At 41.2% G+C, this 23,709-nt stretch overlaps 1 protein-coding gene across 1 annotated transcript in view; it reads left to right on the top strand.

The window, feature by feature from the left end:
- PDE7B (phosphodiesterase 7B) overlaps positions 1-23,709 on the top strand; it is a 200,694-nt gene that overhangs the window by 12,408 nt on the left and 164,577 nt on the right. The gene's annotated exons all lie outside the window — the stretch shown is intronic.

Here is a 23,709-nt window from a genome sequence, read left to right as displayed (position 1 = left end):
TTTCTACACTCAGATATGCAATGAAATGTAGCCTGTTTCTCTTCTCCAACCAATCAAAATTTTCCTTGAGTACACCCTCACAGAGTGTTCTGGTTACCTAGTGCCGCTCTGACAGGAAATATACCACAAATGGGACGACCTTAACAAACAGGAGTTTATTCTTACAATTTGGAGGCTTTAAGTCCAAGTTCAAAGTGCCAGGTTCTAGGAGTGAGTGAAAGCCCCTCAACCTTGGGGTCCAGCTCTGCCTCCTGCTCCTGGCCCACTGGAGCTAGAGAAGTTTCTTCACTCAGACAGCTGCTGGCTGCTGAGGCTGCCAAGCCCAAGGTTGACAAGTAACAAGGCACAGTCCCGATGCTACCAAACCACACGGCAGGCTATTAACTTAAGTCCATTGTAAGTCCCAAGGTCAGCAGAGCATAGCAGACTGCTGAGCAACGACACAGCTACATGCAGGGTCCAAGCGTGCCATAGGCTAGAGACTGTTCTCAGAGCTTCTCGTTAAATACAGGAAGCAGACCACATCCCTAAGGCAGCTACTCAGCTGCTCACAGTAGATTCCACCATGGAGTTGATTACCAGTCTCATCATGGGGAATACTACATCCAGCTGCCCAACCACTCAACCAGGCCTAGCCAAGTTGACACACAAACATAACCACCACACAGGGGATAAGAAGATTTAAACGTGCTAATAACAACATTGCAGTCAGTCTTTTCTGGGTTAAATTACTTCTTTTGGATACTTCCCCTCCTTGCTCTCTCCAAAGGTGGTATCTGGGTGTATGTGTGTCTTGGGGTTCCACATACCTGTCTGAATGTTTCTACCACACACAACTGCAAGGTTCCAAACAGAGAAGGGGAAGCCAGGCTAGGTTCACTTGACCATTCTGCTCTGCCTCTAACACTTTTACCCATAATCCCTCCCAGTGAAAAGGGTAGTTTTACACCCCTCGACCTCTAACACAGCCTTCCTCTTCCTGTTGTTGTTGCTGGGTGCCATCAAGTTGGTTCCGACTACAGTGACCCCATGGATAACAGAACAAAACACTGCTAGGTTCTGTTTCATCCTCATGATTGCAGCTATACTTGAGCCCACTGTTGCAGCCGCTGTGTCAATTAATCTCACTGAGAGTATTCCTCCTTTTCACTGACCCTCTATTTTACCAAGCAAGTTTTTCTCTAGGGACAGGTCCCTCCTGATAACATGTCCAAAGCCTACACCATAGATGAAGAAAGCCTCAATATGGAAGAAGCAAGAAACCCTATCTCTCAATATACTAATGGAAGCAAGTAAAAGAAAAACTGGAAAAAAAAAAAAAAAACACTTCTTCCTCTGAAGGTCAAAAGATGAATATTGACTCACTCTTCATTCTTGCTATAACATTCCTAATTGTCTCCAGGGCAACTGGATGTCTCTGATGAGATGCAGGGAAGGATATGCACAACAGAATGCAAGAGAAAAGACACATGGATATGTTTCAAAAAACGTTCTGTCCTTTACACATTGTTTGAGTCAATCAAGTGCTGAGCCCTATACTTGAGGATTACATGCTCAATAATATTTATTTTAGTTATGCTATCATGCATATATGAACCCAATTATTCTGCCCTTTGTATTACCATCCTCTCTCCTAAAAATATACATGTGCATTTCGACAACCATCTCAACACTTTGACACTGTGAAGTTCAACTGACCAACTGTAATGCCTGAAACAGATGAGTACAAGTCACACCTTCCTGGTTGGTTTTACATAGAAAGCTGAGGTTTTGTGCCTACTACAAATTGAGATTGTGGTCATAATCAAACAAGGCACTGCACTCATGTCAGGTTCCGTACATTTGCATGGCTTAAATGTGTTCACTGGAAGTTTTCAAGAGATCTTCTCCTTTCTCTGCACCCTGGCCCCAAGGGAGAGTATGAAGTGGTAGACACCGAAAGAGGGGAGGATGAAGCTGCCACCACTGTAACAGGGATAATTATTGCCCCTTCCAAGATGGCTTATGTGGGGAAACAGCTGCCCCTACCCATTCTACTCTCTCTGTCTCATTGCAGGGTTAGGTACAGCCATCATTCCACCCTCATTTTCTCCTTTGGTTACTAGTTGAGTCCACACTGCTATTCCTAGTTACTAAGTCTACAGTAGAACAAAAGATGAGATGTCCTTGTCAATTTAATGACTATATACAATTTTAAAAAATTATAAATTCACCACACTTGTAAATTCAAGAATAAATTCTTTCTATCTTCTTTAGTCCTACTTCTTGATTTGGTGATAAACTCACTTTAGAATGTGACTAGACAAAAATGGATTAAAACAAATTTCATTGGAAAAAAAATTGAAAATATCTTAACCCTCTAAAAGTACTTAGAAACATCTAGGAAGTCACAGAACCAGAAAGAAAAATGATATTTTAATATGTTGCATATAAATATTTAACTGTACACTACACAATAAATATCAATTCAATAGGAATTTATCACTAGATTAGAAATAAGACATTGAGGTCTATGGTTACTGTTTATTTGTACAAGATACTCAGAAAGAAAAAAAAAACCTGTTGTCATTGAGTCACAGCAACCTTATAGGACAGAATAGAACTGCCCATAGGATTTCCAAGGCTATAATCTTTTTGTGTGTGTGTGTGTGTGTGTGTGTGCACAATTTGGTGCAAATTTACAGAGCAAAATTTGTTTTACGTGCAACATTTCGTGTACATTTGATTTCACACCCCAATTACCCTCCCCAACCGTAAAAAACTCTCCTCCCTGTGCCCTTCTTAATGCACTCCTGTCTGTCCAGCTTTCCTTCTAAGTTAATGCTACCCCTCTGATGCCCCATGGCCAACTGCTCGAAGGGGTGTATCTCCCTAGAGTAGGTGGATGCATCGCCCCAGGGTAGATGTTCTGCAGGTAGTCTTTCTATTGTTGAGCTGAGACCCAATCCATGGGAATGAATCTTATTCTAGGCCCAAAGGGTAACCAAGGGCCATAGTCTTGGGGGTTCCACCAGACTCTATGTGATCAGTAATTCTGGTCATTTTTGTGTTTTTGAATTTTGTTCCACATTTTCCCTTCCACTCTATCCAGGATCTCCAGTTTTGATCCCTTTCCAAGTGGTGAGCATTGGTAGCCAGGCACCATCCAGTTCTTCTGGTCTCAGGGTTCATCATATCCCTGGATTAATTGTTTCTAGATGCCTTTGATTTTCTGTACCCTTCTTTGCTTCAGATGAGAGGAGACCAATAGTTGCATCTTAGATGGCTGCTCAGAAGCTTTTAAGACCCCAGTCGCTACTCACCAAAGTGGGTTGTGGAACAAGCTTTTATGTACTATGTTGTGATAATTGAGCTTGGTGTCCCCCAACACTATGGTCCTGAGTCGGAAGGCCTGGTGATTCTCTCTCTCAAGGTGTTTGGTTGTCTCTGAAAGGTTACTCCAACTCTGTCTTCTGTTGCTTCTTTAATGTCTGAGGCTATAATCTTTAAGGGAGCAGATTGCCATATCTTTCTCCCATGGAATGACCAGTGGGTTCCAGCTGTCAAGATTTGGCTTATCAGCCCGTAACTAGGGCTCCTAGAAAGAGAAAATGAAAACTCAAATTTCTTGGTTTCTCTTTCAAAGCAATTCAATTGAATAATTATTTTCTGAGTGTCTACTAAGTGCATAGCATTGTGCAATATACCTGGAAAAGAAGGGAAGTCATGGCCTGTTAGAGAAGACAGATAAACAACTCATTGATACCAAGCAGAATGGCATATGTTTTAAGATACAGTAGAAATAATATTCTGTGGAAACATTTGTTGTTGTTCCGTGCCATTGAGTTGGCTCCGACTCATAGCAACCCTATGTACAACAGAATGAAACACTGCCCGGTCCTGCCCCAGACTCACAATCTTTGCTATACCTGAGCCCATTGTTGCAGCCACTGTGTCAATCCATCTCATTGAGGGCCTTTCCCTTTTTCATTGACTCTCCCCTTTATCAAGCAAGATATCCTTCTCCAGGGAATGGTCCCTTTTGACAACATGACCAAAGTAGATCAGATGAAGTCTGGGCATTGTTGCTTCCAAAGAGCATTCTGGCTGCACTTCGTCCAGGGCAGATTTGTTCATTCTTTTGGCAGTCCATAGTACTTTCAGTATTCTTTGCCAGCACCACAACCCAAAAGGAGCAACTCTTCTTTGGTCTTCCTTATTCATTGTCCAGCTTTCACAGGCAGATGAGGCGACTGAAAATATCATGGCTTGGGTTAGGCACATCTTAGTCTTCAAAGAGACATCTTTGTTCTTCAGCACATTAAAGAGGTCTTCTGCAGCAGATTTGCCCAGTGCAGTATGTCATCTGATTTCTTGACTGCTGCTTCCTTTGGTGTTGATTGTGGAACCAAGTAATATGAAATCTTTGAAAACGTCAATCTTTTCTCCATTTATCGTGATGTTTCTTATTGGTCCAGTTGTGAGGATTTTCGTTTTCTTTATGTTGAGATGTAATCCATAATACAGACTGGTGTCTTTAACCTTCATTAGTAAATGCTTCATATCTTCTTCACTTTCAGCAAGCTAAATTGTGTCATCTGCATATCACAGGTTGATAATGAGTCTTCCTCCAATCCTGATGCCACACTCTTCTTCATATAGTCCAGCTTCTCAGATTATTTGCTCAGCATATAAATTGAATAAACATGATAGAGGAAGAAAAAAAAAAAAAAAAACTCACTGCCACCTAGTCAATTCCAACTCATAGAGATTTCCATTGGATTTCTGAGGCTGTATATCTTTACAGAAGTAGATTGCCCCATCTTCCTTCTGCGGAGTGCCTGGTAGGTTTAAACCAGTGACCTTCTGGTTAGCAGCTAAATGCCTTATCCACTACACCACCAGAGCTGTTTATTTAACTAAGTTTATTTAGTAGCTACCATGTCCCAGTCACTATCTTGGAGTCCTTAGAAAATAAAAAGTCATGAACCAAGAAAAGTTTGGATGGATAGATGGATAGATAGATAGAGGTCATATATGCTGTATTAGAGATTCATAGACACAGTTCGTGCCAACATGAGGGAATGATTAACTCCATCTTTATGATGGATGGCAAAGGAGTTTTCAAATAGGAAGTGAGTTTTGAGGTATCATTCAAGATAAGTTACATTTCTCCAAATGAAAAAGAGAAGACACGGCAAGAGGAAGAAACAATGGGACAAAGTGTAAGGGATGCTGGGGAATGCCATGCTATGGGGTATCATAAGTGTCGGAGAAGGGCTAGAGATGGACTGGAAAGGCTGGGAAGCAGATTGCCAAGGGTTTCATCTCCTTTCTAAGGGGAGTGTAGCCTCCAGTCAACAAGGAAGCTTCAAATGATTTTAGTGGGAGACTTGATGCATTTTACATTTTAGAAAGATCTCTCCAGCAACAGTGGCTGATGGAGAGGTGAACTTGGGGTTATGATGCTAATAGATTTATAATCATCAGTTTGGGATTCATTGATCATATTTTGTAAATGCTTTGAGATGATGAATATTTTCTCTTTAACTTATGACGCAACTTTCCCAAGTGCTGTAGTATTTTACACAGAACCACAAGAAATAATACACAAATCACCAGGCTGAAGCCCTTTACCACTTGACATCACCCAGTCCTGAAGGATTTATATTCTTGTTCTTCCATCTAGACCTCCTATTCCAGTCATGCCCATCTCTTCCCCAAATGCAAGACCTGACACACTTTATCCTCACAGTCTCAGTCTACCCCTCCTACTTTGCCAAGTCATGTTTCTTCCATGTTTTTTAAGCAAACAATTTTTACAAGGCTCTGTGCCAGGTGCTACAGGATGGATGGGAAAATGTGTATGAAAGATAATGGTTTTTTGTGTGTGTAGCAGATAACGTACCGAATTTAGAAGAAAAAAAAAAAAAAAGCAACTGTGTACTCAAATACAAACCAAGTATGATAGGTGCTCCATGAGGACTGCCATTAACTGACCCTCTCAAAGGTGACCCAGGAAGGCTTTGTTGGGGACTAGTCATTATACCTATGTCTTTGAGATGGTGTAGATCTCAACAAGATGTGAGAAGGTGACTTTGTTGGTGAGGAAACATGAACATAGGCAGAGAGGCAGAAAAGTACAAGAAATAGTTGGGAAATGGAGATTAATTAGGGAAGCTTGGTACAATGTTTACAGTGAAAAACAGAAAGGGAAATAGTAGTGGTACCAGGCTGCATATGAACAAGAAATTTTAACTTTTGTAAAATCACTCATAGTCTAAAACCAAAAACCAAACTTACTGCCATCAAGTAGGATCTGACTCCTAGGGACCCCTCCTTGGGTTTCCGAGGCAGTATCACTACGGAAGTAGATTGCCCAACCTTCCTTCCGAGGAGTGGCTGGTGGTTTTGAATCACCAGCCTTCTGGTTAGCAGTCAAATGCCTTAGGCATTATGCCACCAGAGCTCTCATTGAAAGTCTATAAGGAGAAAAGTAGAGATATCTTTGAATTTCATAATAGGAAAGACCTTTGAAATCATATAATTAAACAAGTTCATTTTTTCTTTTGTTTTGGATGAGAAACTAAAACCCCACAGAGGTTGACACCACACATTCAGGGTCACAGAGCTGGTTTATGACTACACAGGGGCCCAACTGTGCTGTTGACTCAGCTACCCTGCCTGTCAAACCCTTCAGCTGCTCAGCTCCAAAAAGGCCTCTCTACATGATAATCTCTCTAAATGTAATTTTCTGTCCTTTTCACCCCTAGGCACTAACATCTCTGTACTGCATTATATAAGTGTGTAGTGTTCATTTCTACATGAGCAAAGATCATGTGTCTGCATACATGCATTTCTCTTGCTTTCCTACTTGGGTTATAAATTATTCTGGGCAAGTACTAAGCCCTCCCTTTGTGAATTTCCCCACCTAGAGTGCCTGTAATGTACTAAAAGAATGGTCATTCACCAGAAAAGAATTCCAGAGGTGAAAATTAAACCAGAATTGTCATGTTGAAGGAAGTTACCAATAAGACACATAGAAAAAGTTGGTCTACCACCCATCTCTCAGTTTGTCATACTACGATGGCCTGCATGTTGCTATGATGTTGGAAGCTATGCCACGGGTTTGTCAAATACCAGCAGGGTCACCTGTGGTGGACAGGTTTTATAAGAACTTCTAGACTAAGACAGGCTAGGAAGAAAGGTCTGGTGGTCTAGTTCCAAAAATTAACCAATGAAATCCTTACGGATCACAATGGAATATTGCCCAACTCAGAGCTAAAAGATGAGCCTCCTTGTTTGGGAGGGAAAAAAGAATCCACTGCCATGGAGTCAATTCTGTCTCATAGCAACCTTTTAGGGCAGAGTAGAACTGCCCAAAAGGCTTTAAATCTTTATGGAAGAAGACTGCCTCATCTTTCTCCTGTGGAGTGGCTGGTGGGTTCGAACTGCCAAATCTTCTGGTTAGCAGCTGAGTGCTTTTAACCACTATGCCACCAGAACTCTTCCTTGGTTAGAAGACACTCAAAATGCACAGTGGCTGCAACAATGGACTCAAACATTTCAATGATTATGAAGAGGCTACAAGACCCAGCTGCCTTTCATTCGGTTGTACATGGGGTCACCATGAGTCAGAGGCAATTTAACAGCAACTAACAACAATGTAGGGGTGGTCACTGCTGGTTGCTATAACTCTCCTAAGTGAAATATTACTGTTCCACAGCTTTGCTTCTTTCTGCATTGTTGCCTGGAGATAGAGTTGCAGGAGGGTGGGCCAGGCAGGGCCTCTGTGTGTGTGTGGCTGTTTGAAGCTTGGGCCTGTAGTACATTTGCTCATAAGCCACTGAGGATTAGTCTCTCAATTCCTCAAGCTCCCTTTGAAACACAGTACTGATCATGTTCCCAAGCCTGTGCTCAGAAAACAAATGGAAGATTTAGCAACATTGAGGCAAGTAAACTGGACAAGCCCACCCCCCTCTTTTTTTCTTTTGCTTGCTTCTAGAAGATGTGTGTGGCGTCAAAGGAAAATGTATCTTTAGTAGCCATTTTCCTTCCTTGTGTTCCTCGGAACCTATGTTTTCCTCCTCACAGAAGCTGTTTTGGCTGCCTGCATTATGCTCTTCACAGCCTGCCTGCTCATTACCACCCAAATAAGGTAAAAGAAATACAATTGAAGAGGCTTCTTCTTTTTAATGAACAATAGATCTTGTTCTATTAAAAATACAACCCTACTCTGAACCGTTGCAGAATTTTATTCTGTTTTTTTTTTTTAAAAAAAAAAAGAAATGTCAGTGACTGTGGAGGGGGTCGGGGCGGGCAGAGCGCTCTGATGTTGTTCTTAATTATTTTTACTTCATGCTCCTTGTACCTCTGCTTCTAGCCAAGGCAGAAACGGTGAAATGCCATAAAATAACCCTCTCTCGAAGTATATTTGGGCTGACAGGAAACAGGAAATACCAGAAAAGATCACAAGAAAAGCTGTAATCATAAGATTTCTAGCCTAATTCTTTTGACGTCAGCAGTTTAGATAAGTCAGATAAGCAATCACAAGCATCCGTGAGCTCTGGAGTGCCAATCCAAATATCCAGAGTGCATCTTCAACCCTTTTGAACTTTCCCATTGTTGTTTAGCTCCTGCTCTCCTCTATTCCTCCCAAGAAGTGGATCCAGAAATTGTGACTTATAGATATAGTGTCGACTTTAAGGTATGCAAAGACATTACACAGAGCTTCTCAAATGGTCCTATAGCCAATTCAGCTTGCTTGCTACATTATAAACCCTGGATAAAATTGTTTCTAAAACACTGGAAAGTTAAGTCTGGTTCATCTCAAGTGGGGTTTGCTTCCCAAAGTTTAACTTTTCTAAGATAGGCAACAAAGCCAGCCATGGCTTTGTAATGTTTTGGATGATATGCTAAAAAATTCATCACCATATCCAACCCACTGCTGGCAAGTCGTATCTGACTCATGGTGACCCCTCCTTCGGTTTCCGACAGAAGTAGATTGCCCAACCTTACTTCCAAGGAGTGGCTGATGGGTTTGAACCGCCAGCTTTCTGGTTAGCAGTCAAATGCCTTAGGCACTATGCCACCAGAGCTCCTTCACCATAACCAAAGTGTTCACTAATTCCAAGCATCATTATTATCACCCTTCCTTGGCCACCATGACTTCCATTGGCCACCACCACAAAATGTTTATGACTTGGTCAGATAGAAATACTATGGAGGATATGGTCCCTCTGAAAAACCAAAAAAACAAACCCACTGCCATCAAGTCAATTCCAACTCATAGCGACCCCTATTGGGTTTCTGAGGTGGTAAATCTTCACAGAAATTGATGCTCTGTCTTGCTTCCACGAGTAGCTGGTGGATTTGAACCCTGGTTAGCAGTCAGATGCCTTAGGCACTGTGCTACTAGAGCTCCTGGTCCCTCTGAGAAGCATTTATAACTTCAGAACCAGCATTATAGAACTCAACCATTATGTAATAAGCAGAGGAACATGTATAAATGCTTTAGAGAATGAGATAAGAGCTTAAATTAAGAATTAAACAGATATTGCATGTAGATTAAAATTGAAAGGTTAGCATAAGAACTTAGACAACACCACCGTTCTATCAGTTCGTCATTCCGTGGTGGTTTGCATGTTGCTATGAGGCTGGATGCTATGTCACTGGTATTTCAATTGCCAGCTTCCAGTCTAGGAAGACTGGACTTCTTCAGAATCTACTTTTGAAAATCAGCCAGTGAAACCCTATGGATCACAACAGAAGATTGTCTGACAGGGTGTTGGAAGATGAAGGCCCTATGTTGGAAGACACTCAAAATCCACAATGGCTGCAACACCAGAGTCTCGGGAAGACGGTGCAGGAGCGGGCAACATTTCTCTCTGTTGTCCATGGTGTCAAAAACCATATAGCAAAGTGGGAGGGAAGGAAAGCAATTATGTGAAGTAATTGAGCAAAACCAAAGTCTGAACTTCCTAGCAGACAGGGCAAAGGGGAAACAGAACAGGTTCCAGCACTCATTATCTCCAGGAAGATTTGCAAGGAAGAAAAACGTTTTTCCTGGCCTGAGCTTGTGAAGCAACTGTTGATGAGGCCATTATCTCAGTTGCTGTGTGTACAATAATGGAGGATGTCTTCCGGAGGAGTTTAAGCAGACGTGCAGAGATGTGCCACCCTGGGAGGGTGTTGTAGACACTCTTAGTGAAGGATGGTTCCATAGAGACCATTCAATCGGAAGCCTAAGTGAGGTGGCCCCAACTTGTGGCTTTCAGGGGTCTAATACAGCAAGGGAAGAACAGTTACATAATCGTGGGGAGAGAGGCTGAGGAGTGTGTGAAGTTAGGTTACTGCCACCTGGAAGGTCTAACTCACACAGTTCTACTAAGCCCATAATAGACTTCCCTTTAAAGTTTATCATCTTTAAAACAGAAAAAGAAATATTAAGAAGCAAATGTCTCCTATTAGATGGAGGAAATGTTTTTTTTTTTTTAATTTGCTTATGGTATATGCCAAGGTGTCCTGGTGGTGCAGTGGTTAAGGCACTCAGCTGCTAACCAAAAGGACAGTGGTTGGAACCCACCAGCTGCTCCACAGGAGAAAGATGAGGCAGTGAGTTTCTGTACAGTTTTACAACCTTAGAAACCCTATGGGGCAGTTCTATTTGTCCTTCTGCCTTTTGGGTCATTATGAGTCGGAATTGACTTGATAGCAGGGGGTTTGGGTTTTTTGGGGGGTTTTTTTTGGTTATGGTATGTGCCAGGCATATAATATAAATTATAGTCCTCTGCTCTAATTCTATACATATTTAAGGTGGGCAGACATTGTCTCACATACTTTGGTCACGTTGTCAGAAAGGACCAGTCCCTCAAGAAGGATATCATGCTTGGTAAAGTGGAGAGTCAGAAAAAAAGGGGAAGACCGTCAACAAGATGGATGGACACAGTGGCTGGAACAATCGGCTTAAACAGAGCAAAGAAAGTGAGGATGGTGAAGGAGCCAGCACTATTTCGTTCTGTTGTACATAGGGTCACTCTGAGTCAGGGCAGACTCAACAGCACCACCAACAACAACAAAGGTGCTCTAATTAATTCATAGTGAGTCTTGACTCTTTTCTCTTTATCTGGAACTCTTTACCGTGAGTTCCAGAACTAAGTCCTTTACTTCATTAGCATTATCTCAATTTATGGACACATGCAAGCACTCAGAAAATGAATATTGTATGAAAACCCAGAGTGAGTATGTGAATGCATTTTTCATTTTATTTGAACCCATTTCTCACAGTTTGCCTAACATTTTGCTCAGTGAAAATCCTCTTAACACTTCCCAAGGACTCAGAAAAACTGAAAAGAATACATGTGTCTAGATTAAAAGACAAATATTAGATTCAAGGAAACATGTGTGAAAACAACAAGTGAATTTATTCTTATTCAATACAAAAGTGATGAACAGCTGGGTGGTGAGTGTATTGAGAGCTGCAGTGTGGACATCTTCTCCATGGCTGCCCTAAGACCACATCCACAAACTTACAGAGGATGGTTAGTTACCAGGGTGCCTTCAGAGGGGGTTCTTCCTGAAGGAACAGGTAAATGGCAGAAAGAAAATAAGGCTAATGCTTTGTCTAAGTATAATATACTGTAGGTATATCTTGAGAGGATGAGGAAGGAGAAAGAAGACTGAGAGATGAGAGAAAGTACAATTGGACAGAGTAACTGCGGCTTTCTATAAAAGCCAGAAAGATAACAGTAGAGCTAAGAAAGGGGGCGGGGGGAAAGAATCTTGGCCAAATGATGCCAGTGGTAGCACAGATGCTGAGGGGAATGGGGAAAGAGGAGGAGTCTGGAGGACACAGGAAAGACTGGTCCCAGGCTATATCATGTAACGTCATACAGCTGAGCTGCTCTTACCCTCCACAGCTTGGCCAGGGCCGGGGGAACCATTAACTATCAACTTGTGCTGCACATTTATATCGTTAGTCTTTCCCACACTGACCAAATTGAATAACCTTGATCCTAAATTGGAAACAAGCCTTGTATTAAGGACCACCCAAGCTACATACAAGGAGCTCTGGTAGCGCAGAGCCTAAGGCATTTGACTGCTAACCAGAACGTTGGTGGTTTAAACCCACCAGTCACTCCATGGAAGGAAGGTGGGGCAATCTACTTCCGTAAAGATTTACTGCCTCAGAAACCCAAAGGGGGTCGCTACGAGTCAGGATCAACTCGATGGCAGTGAGTTTGTTTGTTTGTTTGTTTAAGCTGCATACACACACAGGAGAGTAGCTAAAGCAAATGGAAGAAATGAAAAAATAAAAGAATTGAACTGAAGGTTTCAAAGAGCAGCTCAAGAAGACAAGCCAATTATTATAATGAAATGTGCAAAGACCTGGAGTTAGAAAACCAAAAGGGAAGAACATGTTCAGCGTTCTCAAGCTGAAAGAATTGAAGAAAAAATTTAAGCCTCGAGTTGCAATATTGAAAGATTCTAAGGGCAAAACATTGAATGATTCAGGGAACATCAAAAGAAGATGGACAGAATACACAGAGTCACTGTACCAAAAAGAACTGGTTGATCTTCATCCATTTCAGGAGGTGGCATATTATCTAGAACCAATGGTACTGAAGGAGGAAGTCGAAGCTGCAATGAAGGAATTGGCAAAGAACAAGCCTCCAGGAATTGACAGAATACACATTGAGATATTTCAACAAACAGATGCCGCACTGGAGGCACTCACTCGGTTATGCCAAGAGATATGGAAGACAGCTACCTGGCCAACTGACTGGAAGAGATCCATATTTGTACCCATTCCAAAGAAAGGTTATCCCACAGAATGTGGAACTATCGAACAATATCATTAATATCACACGCAAGTAAGATCTTACTTAAAATAATTCAAAAATGGTTGCAGCAGTAATTGACAAAGAACTTCCAGAGGTTCAAGCCGGATTCAGAAGAGGACGTGGAACAAGGGATATCATAGCTATTGTCAGATGGATTTTCGCTCAAGGGAATGAATACCAGAAAGATGTTTACTTGTGTTTTATTGACTATGCAAAGGCATTTGATTGTGTGGCATGACAATTTATGGATAACATTGAGAAGAATGTGAATTCCCGAGCACTTGATTGTACTCATGAGGAATCTGTACCTTGACCAGGAGGCTGTTGTTTGAACAGAACCAGGGGACACTACATGGTTTAAAATCAGGAAGGGAGTGCATCAGGGTTGTATCCTTTCCCCATACTTATTCAATCTATATGCTGAGCAAATAATCTGAGAAGCTGGACTATATGAAGAAAAACATGGCATCAGGATTGGAGGAAAAATCATTAACAACCTGAGATATACTGATGATACAACTTTGCTTGCTGAAAGTGAGGATGATTTGAGGCACTTACCGATGAAGATTAAGGAACATCTGCAGTATGGATTACATCTCAATATAAAGAAGACAAAGATCCTCACAACTGGACCAATACGCAGCATCAAGATAAATGGAGAAAAGATTGAAGTTGTCAAAGAATTCACGTTGCTTGGTTCTACAATCGAGGCCAATGGAAGCAGTAGTCAGGACATTAGACGACATGTAGCACTGGGCAGGTCAGCTGTGAAGGAACTCTTCCAAGTGCTGAGGAGCAAGGATGTCTCCTTGAGGACTAACATGTGCTTGATACAAGCCATGATATTTCCAATCGCCTCCTATGCATGTGAGAGCTGGACAATGAATAAGGAAGATCAAAGAAGAGTTGATGCTTTTGAGTTGTAGTGCTGGCAAAGAATGCTGAAGGTACCATGGGTTGCCAAAAGAACTAACAGATCTGTCCTGGAGGAAGTGCAGCCAAGATGCTCCTTGGAAGTAAGGATGGCCAGACTTCGTCTCACCTACTTTGGTCATGTTGTCAGAGGGGACCATTCCCTGGAGAAGAATATCATGCTTGGTAAGGTGGAGGGTCAACGAAGGAGGAGAAGACCTTCAACAAGATGGATTGACACGGTAGCTATGACAATGGGCTCAAGTATAGCAAGGATAGTGGAGCTGGCGCGGGATCGGGCGGTGATTCGTTCTGCTGTTCATGGGGTCGCTATGAGTCGCAAACGACTTAACGGCACTTAACAACAACAACAACACACACAGGTGTGCTGTGTACTTGATCCTGTAGGGTTACTTTGAATCTGGTTAGTTTTCTTTAAAGATTTCTGAGGCCACCTTAAGAAGCAGTTCTTTTCTCTTCTTGTGGTGGTAGTTTGCAGTTGGCCTGCAAAGCTGAAAAGTCAGAGAAAATAAAGAGCTTCTGCACTTTTCCAGAAGCCTTATATTCTAAACATCTTTGGGGCAGGGCAGGGAGGGGTGGGGACATTGTTTTTTGGGTTTGAAGTTTCCGGTTTTTTGTTTTTTTAATCTTATTCTGAGAGTCAGAATTGATGGCAAATAACAACTTTCCTTCCGTTAGCCCTATCATTAGGGATATTTCTCTTTAATTAATTATTATTGTTCAAAGTTGGGCTGTGGAACTAGACTGCCTTGCATCTTTACTAAACTCTTTGGACCTCAGTGTTCTTATCTGTTTAGTGAAAATATTGTATCATGGTGCTACTGGGATGATAATTAAATCTGACGAGCCACATGAAGGACCAGGCACACTGCTAATATGTACACCCACTCCTTATTTTTCAACACGGTTAGGGTCCAAAGACCAGGTCGTTATGTGAAAATCAGCATTATATGAAAATGGATGATCACATCCGATCACAAAATGGAGGATGATTACATCATTACCTAACTGCCAGATTACGTCATTTCATTACTGCCAAACAACAGAGGATTGTGGCCTAGACAAGTTGACATATAATCTTAGCTATTGTAGCCAGCATTATTACTCTCACCTCACACCTTGGCATTCATTGCTGCCAGACATATGTCATCAATGCACAAAATAGTCAAATAGTAGATTTTTTACTATTCTCATAAGTGTGAAATGTCCCATAATGGGATAGTCAATAAGTGAGGAGTAAGTGTAGTCAGTACTCTACAAGTGCTAACAATGATTATCCCACTATTATCTCACTATTCTTATTTCTAGGAGCTCTGGTGGCACACTGCCTAAGGCAATTGACTGCTAACCAGAAGGTTGGTGGTTCAACCCCACCAGCCACTGTAGGGCAGGGAGAGTGAGCAATTTACTTCTGTAAAGATTTATTGCCTTGGAGATGCCATGGGCGTTGCTATGAGTCGAATTTGACTCAATGGCTGTGAGTTGGATTGGGTTGGGTTTATTCTTATTTCTATTAATTACCAAGAATTGTTAAGCTGTCTTTTAGCCTTTGAGTAGCAAGGAGTGCTTACTCAATTTACATTCCCTTCTGAGTCATAAATAAAGTTGGATGAGAAGTTACAGGACAGAATTTTTACTTCATTGTATTTGTAATTCAAGTGTTACAATCTTAAAATTGCCCTTTAATTCCAATATTTAAGCAAGCTTTTGCCCATTTCCCACGAATGTAAGCCTAATGTCTCTAATCATGTTGTTGTTGGATGCCATTGAGTCAGTTTCAACTCATAGCAACCCCATGTGATAGGGCAGAACTGCCCAGAGGGATTTCTAGGCTGTAATCTTTGACAGGACAGATCTCCAGGTCTTTTTCTGATGGAGCTGCTGGGTGGGTTCAAACCACCAACGTTTTGGTTAGCCACCAGGTTTCCTTCATCTCTAATCATACAATTGCCAAAATGTTCTGGTTGATTTAGGGTAGAAATGTGGAGTGTAAGGTTTAGTTGGGTCAAATTACACGTAGAAATCATTTTCTAAAAACCTGTTGAATTTGTCAGTACTTCATTATCAACTTGGAATCCCTGGGTGGGGCAAACAGTGAAGGAGTCCAACTGCTAACTGAAAGACTGGAGAGTTGAGTCTAGCTGAGGTGCCTCAGAAGAAAGACCTGGCTATCTGTTTCTGAAAAATCCACCATTGCAAACTGTAGAGCACAGTTCTACTCAGACACACAGAGTTGCCATGAGGAGAAATCAATTTGAAAGCATTTAGCTGCTTTTTTTTTTTTTTTTTAATATTATTATAGTCAACTAAATCCTTATGTCCTAAAAAACCTGTGTTCTCATTTTTGAGCAGTCAATTATTCATGATACAAATGTCAAGTTAAAAACCTGTTTAATCACAAAGACTTTTTAACTTGAATCTACCCTCTACACTATCATTTTGTTGGGACAATATCTGCTTAAGATTTATTAATGCAATAAGCCGATTCATAATATGCTACCACAGAATTCCAGCTACGGCTTTTTAGGAATCAAGATTGATCACCCTTGACAAATAGCAGAACTTTTCACATCACCACAGGGGGAGAAAATTCTCAGAACCCAAGAGTTTTGTAAGGAAATCAACATAATGGCTCATTTCCTAATGAAAATGGCAGGGGTCAATGTCTTCTAGTTATGTTTAAGAAAAACCATTAGATTTCCTCTTGAGATTTCAGAATTTGGATGATCTTCAAATGGAGATAAAGGACACCTTGAAAACATACAACATCTGCTCACCCACAAATGTCCAAAGAAACCTGAAAATATTCCAAACTACTAGAACATTAGTTGAACAAAGACTATATGCCCCCTCCCACTTCCAAGAGTTATTTCCTGGGATCTGAGTGGCAAAGGGAATTAAGAAAAAGAATATCTGGTTAATTGCTTTAAGGGGGATAAGACTAGTGAAAATTATCCCATTTCAGCATTTCTACACATTAGCAGCCCTAGTTTATGGTATTCCAAAACTTTGTGCAATGATAAATTCAGGTCTATATACCACATTGCTTGTCAGTTCGGGTGTTGGTTGGTATCCTCCTGTGCTGTAACACATGTGGAGCTGGAAAAGAGGATAGGATGGGGAAGAGGGAGGAGGGATTTGTTTTTTTACAGAATTCAGGGGGAAACATTCTATGCTCTGCCATTTAAGAAGACCTGATTGTTCAATAAGGAGCTCTGGTGGTGTAGTGGTTAAGGCATTTCGCTGCTAGCCAGAAGGTCAGTGTTTCAAACCCACCAGCTGCTCCATGGAAGAAAGATGAGGCGATCTGCTTCCATAAAGATTTGCAGCCTGGGAAACCCAATGGGGCTCACTCTGAGTCGGAATCCACTTGATGGCAGTGAGTTTGGTTTTGGTTTAGTTGAGCAATGGTTGAATACCTGGCTGCTAACCAAAAGGTTTGCAGTTCAAACCCACCCAGTGGATCCTCAGAGAAAAGACCTGGCAATCTGCTCCCATAAAGAATACAGCCTAGGAAATCTATGAGGTGTTCTGCACTGTCATACAGGGTCGCCATGAGTCAGAATCTACTAGACAGCATTCAACATGTTCATTTACCTTAAATGACTATTAATTAAAAGAAATTCTATGGAGAAGAAAACTGATTATTGGGGGTGGGGGAGTGATTTATATAAGGAATAGTTTAATAGAAAGTAGGCTTTTAAGTTCTGCTATGAAAGTCTCAGGTAGGATTGGGAAGCCAGCAACGAAATATACATAATCCACTCTGCAGATGCACGTATTATGAATGAGCCACTCTGGACAGTTGTTCTGCATGAACAGGGTTAACATGTCACAGGTGACTCGTGTTTTGCATCAGGGGTGGTCTCACAGTGATTTGACAGAGGAGGGGTTAAAAGTGACTTGCTTTTGAGGCAGAGAGAAGGTAGGGGTTTGAGTGCAGACTCTGGCTCTGGCCCTGGCTCCAATTTCTCTATCGTTCCTCCAAGCAATTATACAGAATTAATCAAATCCCTGGACATAGAATCAAAAGGCACCTTCCTACTTGCTATGCAGATGTAAACTTTCTTTCTCTCTCTGCACCAGAAGCCAGCTAAGCTGCAGGCCGGGTGAACTGAGCCTTGGTGGAACCACTCCAGGAAGGCACAGAGCCCACATTTGATTTAAGCTCAGAATGACAACTTTGGCAAGGGGCGGGGAGTGTGTGTGTGTACTGGGGGAGTAGCTTTGCTATATTTGAGCAGGAAAAGCCTAGAAGCTTGGCATACATTTTCTGTTTCAATTATGTAAACTACAAGAGCATAGTGACTGCTTGAATCCTATCCTAAAGTCTACTTGATTAATGCCCCAAAATCATGATGTTCAGTTTTCACAACCATTTCACATTCAAGATCTTAGTTCACACTTCCTCACAGTCTAAATAAATGGACTGCTTCCATAAATGAAAGGCTAATTATCCTACATCTTAATGAAGAAAATGGTGAGGATGATACCAGGAACATTGAACATCACCTTTCAGAAAGTATTTGCCATAAATTGACCATTCCTCACTCACCTGGTGTTTATTGACCTTAAACTCAGATCTCTGCCAGGCTCAGAGAAGGACATGAAGGAACACAAATTACAACCCCACCCCTGAAGAATTTACAATCCAGTTTGGAACTGACATACCAGTTAAGTAACAATCCAAACCCATGTATTCTAATGTTGGATATTAGTCTGCAAAGGTAGTCAGAAAAAAATACACCTCAGAATCAAAATGAATAATTATTTTAAATCTAATTAATAATGAGCATCTACTTTGCTATGAGTCGCGGCCGACTCGATGGCACACAACAACAACAACAACAACTTTGTCACTGCTTTTCCCTCAGCTAATTGCCATTTGGCAGGTTTTTTGCCTGCAGGAAGATTATCCTAAATCTGTGTCATACTGATGGACCTCCGCCCTGCCCCTGACTTGATGAGGTGAGGGAGTGGGTCTTCTTGCTTCCATTCGATTTGTGTCCCTTTTCCTCTCTGCGTTTTCTTCTCCAGCTCTGTCTCCTCTACCCTCTTCTTCACTGCCCACTGTAAGAAAAATCATTTATAAATAGCCAAATGATTATAGATGTCAGCTTCAGAGAAAAAGCATGGAAAACAGAAATTAAAATCATTTTATCAGCAGAAAAAAATACAGTAGGACAGAGAAAAACGTAAAGTATAAGAAAATCTAAGTTATGGTAATAAAACCACGTTTATTGTAATAAACAGAGGGTCAGCAAGAGAAGGCAAGACCCTCAATGAGATGGATTGACACAGCAGCTACAACAATGGCCTCAACATAGCAACAACTGTGAGGACGGCACAGGACCAGGCAGTGTCTCATTCTGTTGTCCACAGGGTTGCTATGAGTCGGGACTAACTCAACAGTGCCTAACAACAATAACATTATAAGAAGTGCCATGAGATCTCAATTTAGAATGTGCAAAGAGCTTTCACATGCACATTACCTCCTTTAATCCTCACAACAAACCAATGAGATTGGTACGGAATTATTACTCCATTTTTTGAATGGGCAAACTGAGGCTCAAATAATAGCTAATATAATATAGATCATAACTAGTAAAAGATTAAATGAGAAGGCTTTACACAATGTCTGCCACCGAATATATGCTCAGTAAATTCCAACTTTTATCATATGTGACAGAATTGATATTTTAATCTTCTGATTCCAAGTCTAGAGAGTTCCTTTCAATTTATATGCATCCTTTGAAACTTCAAAGGAGCTCCAGTCATGCAATAATTAAGGCATTCAACTGCTAACCTAAAGGTTGGTGGTTTGAGCCCGACAGTCACTCTGCAGGAGAAAGATGAGGCAGACTACTTCCATAAAGATTTACAGCCTTGGAGAAATCCTATGGGGCCATCCTACCCTGTCCAATAGGGTCTCTATGAGTTGGAATCAACTTGATGGCAGTTGGTTTGTTTTTGGGTTTTTGTTTGTTTGTTTGGGGTTTTTTTGGTTTTGAAACTTTCTCCTTAATAAACAAACAAAAAAAAATTATTTGAGTTGTTTTGGTTGTTCTTTCAAGAAAAATTACAGTAGGTGGGTTGTTCTACTATTTCCTCATACATTATGTTGTGCATGGTGGCTGCTGTGTAATAGAAGCTCAAATATTATTTGTTAAGCTTTCAAGTGGCCCTCTAAGATGCAACTATTAATCTCCTCTCATCTGAATCAAAGAAGAATGAAGAAAATCAAAAGCATGTGGAAACAATTACTCCAAGGATAGGATGGACCGGGAAGACTTCAGCCTCCATGACCTCAAGACCATAAGAACTAGATGGTGCCCAGCTACCAATGGCAACCACTAGGAAAGGGATCAAAACTGGAGATCCTGGATAGAGTGGGAGGAAAAATGGGGAACAAATTTCAAAAACACAAAAATGACCAAATTACTGGTCATATAAAGTCTGGTGGAACCCCCAACTATGGCCCCGGGTTATACTTCTGGCCTAGAAATGGACTCACTCTCATGAATTGGTTCTCAGCCCATCAGTAGAAGACCTACACACAGAACACCTGCCCCAGGGCTATGCACTCACCTACTCTAGGGAGATGCACTCCTTAGAGCAATCAGCCATGAGACACCAGAGGGGCAGCATTCACACAGAGGGAAAGCTGGACAGACAGGAGTGCAGAGATAAGAAGGGCACAGGGAGGGGCTAGTCACAGGGATGGGAGGGGAGGAGAGTTTGTTATAGTCGGGGATGGTAATTGAGGTGTGAAATCAAATGTGCATGAACTGTTGAATGTAAAACAAATTTGCTTTGTAAATTTGCACTCAAAGCACAATAAAATTTAAAACAAAAAGAATTACTTGTTGACTGTATGAATGTAAATGAATGAAACAAATACTATGAAATTGACTGCTACCCTCTCTTTTATTTTACTCTTAAGTGAATTCAATTATTAACTAGTAGCATAACAAACAGCTTTATTTCCAAATAAATCAATATTAGTGTCAAAGGCATTGTGTGCAGGAGATTCTAATCAGACACTCTGAGAAATTCTGCACCAATTCAAGATCATTTTGGATAGACTTGAGGCCTAGTCTGGGATCAAGGAATTCTAGGCTCTGTTTCCACTGGCTTTGGGCAATTAACCCTTAAAGATTCATTTTCCTCTCTTCTTTGCCCCTATAAGAATTGGGATAACCTTGCCTGCCAAATATGAAAGTCAAGGAGGTGTTGCAAAAATTGGGACAAGCATGTCTCTCAAGTGCTGTCAGCTACTTAGTAGTCCCTCACATAGGCCACATGCGATGAGTACAGACTCGACCACCCAGAGGGTAAAATCCATCAAATATATTTATCAAACATTTAATGAGCATCTACTCCATGTTAAGCATTACACCAGGCCCTGGAGTACACCATGATGAAAAAGATAAAGATACTAAGGGTGATGATTGGGAATGCAACTAACATACCAGCTTTGAATCTTTGTCTGTTGATGACCACATATGTGATTCTGGGCAATATTTAGCCTCTCAGACTCTCAGTCTTCTCATTTATAAGTAAGCATGGTTCCCGGTACATAGCTGGACAGCCACCGGAACTCCCACCAACATGGTGGCCATTAGCAATACAGTACCACCCTCAAGGAGCTTACAGTCTGGTGAAAAGATAGACATGGAAACAAAATACTGCATGATGGTGCTATGATGAAGTCTTGGGCAAGGGGCTGTGAGAACAGAGTGGATGCCTAACACATCTGGGGGTCTGTAGCGGTTATGAACTAGACTGTGTTCTAATGATCTACATGCAATCATCACAGCAACTCTTGTAAGGCTATCTTCCTTTTATAACCAAGAAAGCTAAGGGTACTGAGAGATGAGGATAGGTGTCTAAGGCCACATGGCTAGTAAGTGACAGAGGCAGAAACTGAACTCACACTTGCCATCTGAAGAATCCATATTATTAACCACTGTGACTGACACACAGCCTCTTTTCATGGAAGTTCTCAGAGGATCAGAGAGTTGCCAAGTAAACAAGATGGGGGAAAATTATTTCAGGCAGGGAGAATAGTAGCTCTGGAGTTCTAAAAGACCCCTTCTCTACCCTCTCCACTTCCAAAGTCCAATTAGGGCTAAAATTTCAAATCCCTCTCTAGAGTGGATTCAGAGTAGTTTCCAAGGCCCCAGACTGAACGAAATGTTGAGCTTGCCCATGATTCTGTCTATTGATTCCAGATGATCCCAGATCCATGTAGGGCAGAGTGGATGGGGAGGGGAAGCCAGGAATCAGAGGCTGATAACACTGATATGAGCTTAGATGAAATTTCCTGTTGCTATTCTAGATTCTCAAGATCTTAATATTGATTTGAATACTCAGAATTATAGCAGATTAAGAGAAAATAAGAAAAAGTGGAGAGAACCTATCATCTAATATTGGCTATACCCTTGGGCAAGCTTTTCTGTAAAATGAGATTAGTATTAATTACACTGCCTACAAAAACAAAGTTCTATAAGGGACAATAAGGAGATCTAGTGGTGTCATGGATAAGGCATTTGGCTGCTAACCAGCAGGTCAGTGGTTCAAACCCACCAGCTGCTCTGTGGGAGGAAGATGAAGCAATCTACTGCTATAAGGATTTACGGTTTTGGAAACCCTGTGGGGGTTGCTATCGACTTGATGGCAGTGGGTTTGGTTTGGTTTTGGTTTATAAAGGGCAATATAAGTGAAAATGAATTCTAAGTAAATACAAGGAAATAATAACTGAAGGGCTTGAAAAACATGTAGCCAGTGGCCTGGAAGACTAAGCAGAGTTTACCTGAGTTAACAGCATATGATTAACCTAGGCACATGGAAAATCTGGCTCAATTGCTGATAAAGCTCATAGATATTACTTTAGAATTATGATTGGATATTTTTGAGATTAAAAGATAAACCACAAACATCTTATAAAATCAAAGGTCTATATTATTAATATTTTCCCCATCTATGTCCTCTTCTCCATTTCTTCCACCACCCTGGTAAGTCAGGACCTCATTATTTCACACCTAGTCTATTGCAATAGTGCACTTTACGGAGTCTTTGCTTTCAACATGTCTTAAAGAGGAATCCATCCTAAACACTGGTCACTCTTTCTAAAGGACAGCTCTGCTTATGCTGTTCTCTTCACAATCTGTTAGTGGCTTCCCACTAATCAGTCACTCACGGCAAACCACGAGCTGCCCCCTCCCCGTTACTTTTCACTTCTGTCTCACTTTTCCCATGTACAAACAAAACAGAACAACTCTTATTTTACATGCTCACTGTTATTTCCTGCCTCTGTTTACTCATAATTGTCTCCTCTAGGCATCCATGGATCCCTTATTCCTAATTACCACCCTACTGAAGTCTTCCCTAAATTCCCTGCATGGTGCAAATGGTTTACACTTGAATACTAACCTAAAGGTTGGTGGTTCAAACCTGCCCAATGGCAACACAGAAGAAAGGCCTGGCAATCTGCTTCCACAAATATTACAGACCAAAAAAAAGAAAAAAACAATGGGTGGGAGAGGAGGAGAGGCTACATTGCTAAGTAGAGGGTAGACGTATATTAACTTGGGTGAAGGGAAAGGCAATTTACAAGAAGGAGGAGGTCAGTACAAAATGATCAAGGCAAAGGAAAACACTGGGAGGAACAAAAGAATTAAAGGCAACCAAGGTAAATACTATTACATGCACAATCCTGCATTAACAGTAATGCAATAATCTATAAGTGGATATATAGAGATGCAAGGCTGAACAGGTGTGGGAAGGCAAATGGGACTATACCCACAAATATATAAAGGTTTGACAGAGGATATTTCTACCTGTGTCTTTATATGTGCTACAAATATATCCATGAATATAGTAGAACTTACAGGGGGCAAAGTATGAACATTTCTTAGCCATAACCAAACACCTTGAGGAAATGAGTTCCTTC

The sequence above is a fragment of the Orycteropus afer genome, unplaced genomic scaffold (genome assembly GCF_000298275.1).
Source record: "Orycteropus afer afer isolate SDZICR_OR568_19922 unplaced genomic scaffold, OryAfe1.0 scaffold00155, whole genome shotgun sequence".
Taxonomy (NCBI): Eukaryota; Metazoa; Chordata; class Mammalia; order Tubulidentata; family Orycteropodidae; genus Orycteropus; species Orycteropus afer.
The sequence above is the reverse complement of the archived record's forward strand: the minus strand, read 5'-3'. Positions and strand labels throughout refer to the sequence as shown.